The sequence below is a fragment of the Salmo trutta genome, unplaced genomic scaffold (assembly GCF_901001165.1).
Source record: "Salmo trutta unplaced genomic scaffold, fSalTru1.1, whole genome shotgun sequence".
NCBI classification, from domain to species: Eukaryota; Metazoa; Chordata; class Actinopteri; order Salmoniformes; family Salmonidae; genus Salmo; species Salmo trutta.
In genome coordinates this window covers 305,910-315,200 of record NW_021822694.1, presented here as the reverse complement: position 1 = coordinate 315,200, position 9,291 = coordinate 305,910, and the positions used below count along the sequence as shown (strand labels likewise).

General features: G+C 45.1%; 1 protein-coding gene across 1 annotated transcript in view; it reads left to right on the top strand.

Annotated features, from left to right (window-relative positions):
- The first annotated feature begins 937 nt into the window (after window positions 1–937).
- Window positions 938–9,291, top strand: part of LOC115183656 (muscarinic acetylcholine receptor M3-like) — an 88,297-nt gene continuing 79,943 nt past the window's right edge. Inside the window, exon 1 of the mRNA XM_029744761.1 lies at window positions 938–1,397. The gene's annotated coding sequence lies outside the window, so the exon portion shown is untranslated. The remainder of the gene's footprint in view (window positions 1,398–9,291) is intronic.

Here is a 9,291-nt window from a genome sequence, read left to right as displayed (position 1 = left end):
CGGTATCCCGTTACCTCCCGGTATCCCGTTACCTCCCGTTACCTCCCGTTACCTCCCGGTACCCCGTTACCTCCCCGGTACCTCCCGTTACCTCCCGGTACCCCCGTTACCTCCCGTTACCTCCCGTTACCTCCCGGTAACCCCGTTACCTCCCGTTACCTCCGTTACCTCCGTTACCTCCCGGTACCCCGTTACCCTCCTGTTACCCCCGTTACCTCCGGCGTTACCTCCCGTTACCTCCCGGTACCCCGTTACCTCCCGTTACCTCCCGTTACCTTCCGGTATCCCGTTACCTCCCGGTATCCCGTTACCTCCCGGTATCCCGTTACCTCCCGTTACCTCCCGTTACCTCCCGGTACCCCGTTACCTCCCGTTACCTCCCGTTACCTCCCATTACCTCCCGGTACCCCGTTACCTCCCGTTACCTCCCGTTACCTCCCGGTACCCCGTTACCTCCCGTTACCTCCCGGTACCCCGTTACCTCCCGTTACCTCCCGGTACCCCGTTACCTCCCGTTACCTCCCGGTATCCCGTTACCTCCCGGTATCCCCCCGGTGAACAGAATCAGAGGGCAGAGAGCTCCTGTGGTCGTGTCTGTCTGTGCAGATCAGCAGCAGTGAGGTGGATGTCATTTACAGAGAAGAGATCTCAGCTTCCTGAACTTTCTCCCCATTTTAAAAGGGATATTTCTACAGTGACTGTGGGAGAGACTGGGGCCAAGACTTCAACAATAACCCAGAGGATAAACGTTATTTTAGGAGATTGTGACCAAGATATATATATTATTCTATATCTTATATTCTATGTTAATAAAGCACAGCTTAAAAGTCCCTCCCTGGGGGGCGTGTTCAGAGACGGTGTTTAAATCACATGGATCACCGAAGTCACACTCACGCTTTTAAAACAGAGGATCAACTGGTATCAGTATTGTGTTTTGAGCTGCACTTGGACACGTCCTATCATTACCCGAGGGTCGCGGTAGAGGTTTGGATCACCGTGCGGTTTGTGCCAAACCTGCTGTGGTAACGTCATTTGTCACTCAGTCCAATCACGCCCGAAGCCGAGAGTTGGAGCGTTTTCCGTGCGTTCTGGGCGAATCCAGCGGTGAATTAACTAATGAATCGAGCTGAACGGAACCAGTCCGTGTCTTTTCACTAAAAGAGCTCCAAGACCTTTCCGTTGTGCGGAGGAGGGGAAATGTTCGTCCGTACGGGTACAGTATTTAGTCGACAGGAAGGTTTTGTTTTATCCTAGAATGGATTGACGGGGTTAATAATATCGCATCAAAGTGGACCACTAAACGAGTGTACAGAGTTGCATTCAACATTTTTCTAAATCATTGTTCTTCTACACCTGGCAAAGACGAATTTTTCCTGATTCTTCTGCACCCAGAGATGGTGAGTAACATAGTTATAATTTGTTGCAATATTTGATGTTTATTATAATCTGTACGATTGATACCTGGAGCCACGATACTGAATTTTTGCATGGATGCATTTAATTAATATGTATAAATAGATAATATAATAATAATAATAATAATAATAATAATAATAAAATATCCTTTAGTCTATATATTATTGTGCAAGTTGGAAGCTTGTTCAATGGAATCAAAATAAATAAACACTATCTAAAATGTATAACTATGTCTAATTCACTTAAAATTCGTTTATACTGTATATCTCAAATCAAAAGCGATTTGGAGTATTCCCCCCCTTCAACAGATGTTATTAGAGTGACTCTACACTTGCATTTTCTTACGTATCTTTTATCGGTTCAGTCATTTCAAAAGCCTGAAATGTTGACTGACTTTTGCCGTTAATAAGCTCCGTTTTTAACCGACTCTCTGAAACAGCTTGTGGCTGGTCAGGGACAGATTACCAAACAGACACGAAGGGCAAGTTATTATTTGTTTTAGTATTACAGTCAACCCCCCCCCCCCCCCCCCCAGATAGTATATGAACACATTATAAGCAATGGCAAAAATGTGTAGAATGGCAGTAAATTAGCTTTAAAACTGCATATTAAGTTATCAGCCTCATGACAAAAATAAAATACATAGAATAGCATTATAAAACTGCTCTTTTTTTTCTCTCTGGCAAAATGTGTTGAAAATGCAAGAACTTAGTATTGGTTGTATTGACTATAGGTCAATGGAGGCTCCTCAGAGAAGGAAGGGGAGAGACATCCTCCTCAGTGAATTTCAGAAAAATGTAAATAGTGAAACATTTAAAAAAATATATTTCCTTTTGAGATAAAACTATACTAAATATATTCAGGTCACCAAATAATTGATTAAAACACACTGTTTTGTAATGATGGTCTACAGTAGCCTCAACAGCACTCTGTAGGGTAGCACCATGGTGTAGCCGGAGGACAGCTAGCTTCCATCCTCCTCTGGTTACATTGACTTCAATACAAAAACCTAGGAGGCTCATGGTTCTCACCCCCCTCCCATAGACTTACACAGTAATCATGACAACTTTTGGAGGACGTCCGCCAACCTATTAGAGCTCTTGTAGCATTAACTGACATGTTGTCCACCCAATGAAAGGATCAGAGAATGAATTTAGTACTGAAAGCATAAGCTACAGCTAGCTAGCACTGCAGTGCATAACATGTGGTGAGTAGTTGACTCGAAGAGAGAGAAAGATGATAGTTGAAAAATGAAGGAGAAGCGAGAGAGAAAGAGAAAGAGAGAAAGAGTTAGTTATATTTTGTTGTATTTCTTTTTCATTTTCACTTACTCCGCTAGTGAATGCAGCTAGCTATTTTAGCCTACTCAAACACCCGGCTAAAACAGAGAGGGATACTCTGTTAACTAGCTGGCTATGGCTGTCCAACACTGGAAATCTTCCAAGTTAAGGTAAGCTTCTGTTTTTATTTATTTATTGCCACCGGGGCCCGCCGGTGTAACTGCTAACCTGCTTGCTGTACCCCGTAGTACATGATTGTAGCGGGTTAACTAACGCTTTGGTTCTAGTAGCAAAGTTGACTATGACGTTAGATAGTATGGTGACATCGATGTAGGCTGTGCGCAGCGGTTAGCGGTTATGGTATGAAGGTTTGGCTTGGAGAGGTTTTTTCGACAGGTCACAGATAGCTGTTGTGTTGTGCACTGAAGTCCACAAGCAAAGAGAAAAGGTGAGAGGGGGAATTATACAATGAGCAAAGTGATCATGCTGTTTGTATGTGGCTGCTATGAAAGGGATCATGCTGTTTGTATGTGGCTGCTATGTCAGTGATCATGCTGTTTGCATGTGGCTGCTATGTCAGTGATCATGCTGTTTGCATGTGGCTGCTATGAAAGTGATCATGCTGTTTGCATGTGGCTGCTATGAAAGGGATCATGCTGTTTGTGTGTGGCTGCTATGAAAGTGATCATGCTGTTTGTATGTGGCTGCTATGAAAATGATCATGCTGTTTGTATGTGGCTGCTATGAAAGTGAACTGTGTTTGCATGTGGCTGCTATGAAAGGGATCATGCTGTTTGTATGTGGCTGCTATGACAGTGATCATGCTGTTTGCATGTGGCTGCTATGAAAGTGATCATGCTGTTTGCATGTGGCTGCTATGAAAGTGAACTGTGTTTGTATGTGGATGCTATGAAAGTGAACTGTGTTTGCATGTGGCTGCTATGGAAGTGATCATGCTGTTTGTATGTGGCTGCTATGAAAGTGATCATGCTGTTTGCGTGTGGCTGCTATGAAAGGGATCATGCTGTTTGTATGTGGCTGCTATGAAAGTGATCATGCTGTTTGCGTGTGGCTGCTATGAAAGGGATCATGCTGTTTGTGTGTGGCTGCTATGAAAGTGATCATGCTGTTTGTATGTGCCTGCTATGAAAATGATCATGCTGTTTGTATGTGGCTGCTATGAAAGTGAACTGTGTTTGCATGTGGCTGCTATGAAAGGGATCATGCTGTTTGTATGTGGCTGCTATGAAAGTGATCATGCTGTTTGCATGTGGCTGCTATGAAAGTGAACTGTGTTTGTATGTGGATGCTATGAAAGTGAACTGTGTTTGCATGTGGCTGCTATGGAAGTGATCATGCTGTTTGTATGTGGCTGCTATGAAAGTGATCATGCTGTTTGCATGTGGCTGCTATGAAAGTGATCATGCTGTTTGCATGTGGCTGCTATGAAGGTGAACTGTGTTTGTATGTGGCTGCTATGAAAGTGATCATGCTGTTTGCATGTGGCTGCTATGAAAGTGATCATGCTGTTTGCATGTGGCTGCTATGAAAGTGATCATGCTGTTTGCATGTGGCTGCTATGAAAGTGATCATGCTGTTTGCATGTGGCTGCTATGAAAGTGATCATGCTGTTTGTACATGGCTGCTATGAAAGTGAACTGTGTTTGTATGTGGCTGCTATGAATGTGAACTGTGTTTGCGGGTGATCAGAAGTGTATTCATTCGAGAATTTTTTTTTCTTTCTCCAAACGCTTCTTAAACGAAGCAAACGGAACGAAACAAGGATAACCCCCCCCCCCCCCCCCAAAAAAAAACAGATCTGGATTTCAGGCTAGGTTCCTACCACTCACAGAGAACAATATGCACAATCTCAAACACACTCAAGCACCGACTAAGTATCCCTGTCTAACAGTGTATTGTTCTGTCTGAAACTCCTGGCAGACAGTGCGGTCTGAACAGTTGGCAGAGATTGAATTCGTGCCAGAGTTTCCTTTCCTTTTCAAATGAGATTTGTTTGAAGACCCCTTTTTTTTAAAGTGTGGGATTAAGCCCTTTTTGGTTTGTTTTAAACAGGTTCCCCACCGTTCCCCGTCTGTTATATACCCTGTTCTTTATGACATGGTGACGCTGATTATATCCACTGCTCTTTCTAATGTGTGTGTGATGCTGATGAAGTGTTGTGTCCCATTGTGTTTCCTCTGTTTAATCTAAAAGGTAGGCTATTTCTGCTGTAGCCTACCTTTTTAGTGGAAATCAGATCCGACTGTTCTGATATGAAGGGATTAAAACACGTGTTATTCTGTAGATATAAACAAACAACAGATTGTATACTATAAAGAATGAGATATGATAATGAGAATGAGATATGAGCGACTGAGATATGTTATATATGAACTCTCTCTCTCTCGCTCTTTCTCTCTCTCTCTCTCTCTCTCTTTCTCTTTCCCTCTCTCTCTCTCGTTCCCTCTCTCTCTCTCTTTCTCTTTCCCTCTCGCGCTCTCTCTCTCTCTCTCTCTCTCTCTCTTTCCCCTTCTCTCTCGTTCCCCCTCTCTCTTTCTCTCTCTCTCTTTCCCCCCTCTCTCTCTCTTTCCCTCTCTGTCTCTCTCCCCCTCTCTGTCTCTCTCCCCCTCTCTCTCTCTCTCGTTCCCCCTCTCTCTCTTGTTCCCCCTCTCTCTCGCCCCCCCCCTCTCTCTCTCTCTCTCCCCGCCTAACCTCCACTTATAGTCCACACTACTGGTTCTGAAGAATAGAGAGCAGCGCCTCAGATAGCCTGAGCTGTAATTGTCAACGCTTCTCTTCCATAAATAATATATTTCTAAAAACCTAACTAACTGTGGTATATTTCCATTTAAAAAGCAGTAATTCTGTGAAGCCTGAGCGTGTATCCCAAATGGCACCCTATTTCCTATATCGTGCTCTACTCTGGGCCAAAATAAGTGCAGTATAAAGGGAAGAGGGTGCCATTTGGGCCACATCCTTGGTGTGTCTGGAGGACCTGTCCTGGTTGTCATAAACCCAATACTATTTTAGACACAAAGTGGAGATTCATTTTATTTTTTATGAAGGAACATTTTGTTGTTGCTTTCTTGCTCTTCAGTCGCTGCTATTTTGAAATTGGTCAAATGGAAGAAATGTGTCCGATTACCCAGCAGTACTTCTTCCACTTTAAGTCTACAATAAACTAGCCATTATTGAAACATTTCTTTAAATGCTAGAGAGAGAAAGAGAGAGAGAGAGAAAGAGAGAGAAAGAGAGAGGGAGAGAGACAGAGAGAGACAGAGAGAGACAGAGACGGGGAGACAGAGAGGGAGACAGAGAGGGAGAGAGAGAGGGAGACACAGAGAGAGAGAGAGAGAGAGACATAGAGACATAGAGACATAGCTCAGATGTGTCTGTATCTCTCTGTAAACAAGGTAGTGTTTACCCAGTGCCCTGCTTGTACTTGATCCTTTCATATGACTTGAGCCTGAAGGCAGATTATACTCCTACATCAACCAATAGGAGCTCATATCACCTGGAGCACAGATCCTCTCCAGAAGTCTGTTACACCATATTTAGACCCCAGTCTACACTCTATTACACCATATTCAGACTCCAGTCTACACTCTATTACACCATATTCAGACTCCAGTCTACACTCTATTACACCATATTCAGACTCCAGTCTACTCTCTATTACACCATATATAGACTCCAGTCTACACTCTATTACACCATATTCAGACTCCAGTCTACACTCTGTTACACCATATTTAGACTCCAGTCTACACTCTATTACACCATTTTTAGACTCCAGTCTACACTCTATTACACCATATATAGACTTCTGATAGGCCTTTCTTCATCTTGACCTTAATGTGGGTCTGTAAATGTATTTTCTTCATTGAAAACGGATCCTAAATGGACTGCAGGAGTCCCAAAAAATATATATATGTTTTTCAAGCTTCAATTTTGTGAGTTATTGGATAGAAATGAGTTTTCATAACAGCTAAGTAACGTCCTCTTAGATCTTTACAAGGTGCCAATATAAGAGGAATGTTTGAACAGCTGGAATTAGAGGTCCTTTATTTGATCCAACCAGCTTTGTTAAATATCTTTTATCCCCCCTGGTCATCGTTATCTAATGGACCCTCTTCTCCATGACTCTGCGTTTCACATCATTTGATTATCATAGGTTTGACTGGTCATAGGTCATAGGTCGTAGGTTTGACTGGTCATAGGTCATAGGTCGTAGGTTTGACTGATCATAGGTCATAGGTCGTAGGTTTGACTGGTCATAGGTCATAGGTTTGACTGGTCATAGGTCATAGGTTTGACTGATCATAGGTCATAGATTTGACTGGTCATAGGTCATAGATTTGACTGGTCATAGGTCATAGATTTGACTGGTCATAGGTCATAGATTTGACTGGTCATAGGTTTGACTGGTCATAGGTCATAGGTTTGACTGGTCATAGGTCATAGGTTTGACTGGTCATAGGTTTGACTGGTCATAGGTCATAGGTTTGACTGATCATAGGTCATAGCCTTCCCTGTGGCTCAGTTGGTAGAGCAGGGTGTTTGCAACGCCAGGGTTGTGGGTTCGATTCCCACGGGGGGCCAGTACAACAACAACAAAAAATGCATGAAATGAAAATGAAATGTATGAAATGTATGTATTCACTACTGTAAGTCGCTCTGGATAAGAGTGTCTGCTAAATGACTAAAAATGTAAAAATGTCAAATAGGTTTGACACAACGTTGTCGTAATGTCTTAAACTATTGAAGCACGTGATGAAACTGTCACGGTTGTCGTAAGGAGGAGCGGACCAAAGTGCAGCGTGTGTGTCGTTCCACATTTTATTTATACTGTGAAACTATGTAATACATAAATAAACCGAATGACAAGAAAACAACAAACCGTGACGCAGAAGTGAAACATACACTACTCAAAATGAATCTCCCACAAACCCAGGTGGGACAAACACCAACTTAAATATGACCTCCAATTAGAGACAACGATGACCAGCTTGCCTCGAATTGGAGATCATCTCAAACAAAGCCCAACATAGAAATACAAAAAAATAGAACAACCCAACATAGAAATACAAAACTAGACATAACAACATAGAAAAACTAAACTAGAACCCCCCCCCCCTCCTGTCAAGCCCTGACCTACTCTACAATAGAAAATAACAGCTTACCATGGTCAGGACGTGACAGAAACAGTAATAATGTGAGAATCTGGAAGCATAATGTTTGTCTAATAGACCGTAAATCAATAGAATCTTGTTAGTGGTGGTGTTTATTATTTTAAAGCACAAGGGTCTGTGTCCCAAACGGCTCCCTATTCCCTATATAGTACACTACTTCTGACCAGGGCCCATAGAGCTCTTTCTAGGGAATAGGGTGCCATTAGGGGACGGAGACAAGGTCAGGAGTTTTACACTATACTTCTTCTGGGGATGGAGACAAGGTCAGGAGTTTTTGTGGTGTTGAGGAGCAGGGGGTGTAGTGTTGAGGAGCAGGGGGTGTAGTGTTGAGGAGCAGGGGGTGTAGTGTTGAGGAGCAGGGGGTGGTGTTGAGGAGCAGGGAGGAGCAGGGGGTGGTGTTGAGGAGCAGGGGGTGTAGTGTTGAGGAGCAGGGGGTGTAGTGTTGAGGAGATGGGGGTGGTGTTGAGGAGCAGGGGGTGGTATTGAGGAGATGGGGGTGGTGTTGAGGAGCAGGGGGTGGTGTTGAGGAGCAGGGGGTGGTATTGAGGAGATGGGGGTGGTATTGAGGAGATGGGGGTGGTATTGAGGAGCAGGGGGTGGTATTGAGGAGATGGGGGTGGTGTTGAGGAGCAGGGAGGAGCAGGGGGGTGTAGTGTTGAGGAGCAAGGGGGTGTAGTGTTGAGGAGCAGGGGGTGTAGTGTTGAGGAGCAGGGGGTGTAGTGTTGAGGAGCAGGGGGAGGTGTTGAGGAGCAGGGGGAGGTGTTGAGGAGCAGGGAGGAGCAGGGGGGTGTAGTGTTGAGGAGCAAGGGGGTGTAGTGTTGAGGAGCAGGGGGTGTAGTGTTGAGGAGCATGGGGTGTAGTGTTGAGGAGCAGGGGGAGGTGTTGAGGAGCAGGGGGAGGTGTTGAGGAGCAGGGGGTGTAGTGTTGAGGAGCAGGGGGTGTAGTGTTGAGGAGCAGGGGGTGTAGTGTTGAGGAGCAGGGGGTGGTATTGAGGAGCAGGGGGTGTAATGTTGAGGAGCAGGGGGTGTAATGTTGAGGAGCAGGGGGTGTAGTGTTGAGGAGCAGGGGGTGTGGTGTTGAGGAACAGGGGGTGGTGGTGAGGAGCAGGGGGTGGTGTTGAGGAGCAGGGGGTGGTGTTGAGGAGCAGGGGGTGGTGTTGAGGAGCAGGGGGTGGTGAGGAGCAGGGGGTGGTATTGAGGAGCAGGGGGAGGTGTTGAGGAGCAGCGGGTGTAGTGTTGAGGAGCAGGGGGTGTAGTGTTGAGGAGCAGGGGGTGTAGTGTTGAGGAGCAGGGGGTGTAGTGTTGAGGAGCAGGGGGAGGTGTTGAGGAGCAGGGGGTGTAGTGTTGAGGAGCAGGGGGTGTAGTGTTGAGGAGCAGGGGGAGGTATTGAGGAGCAGGGGGTGT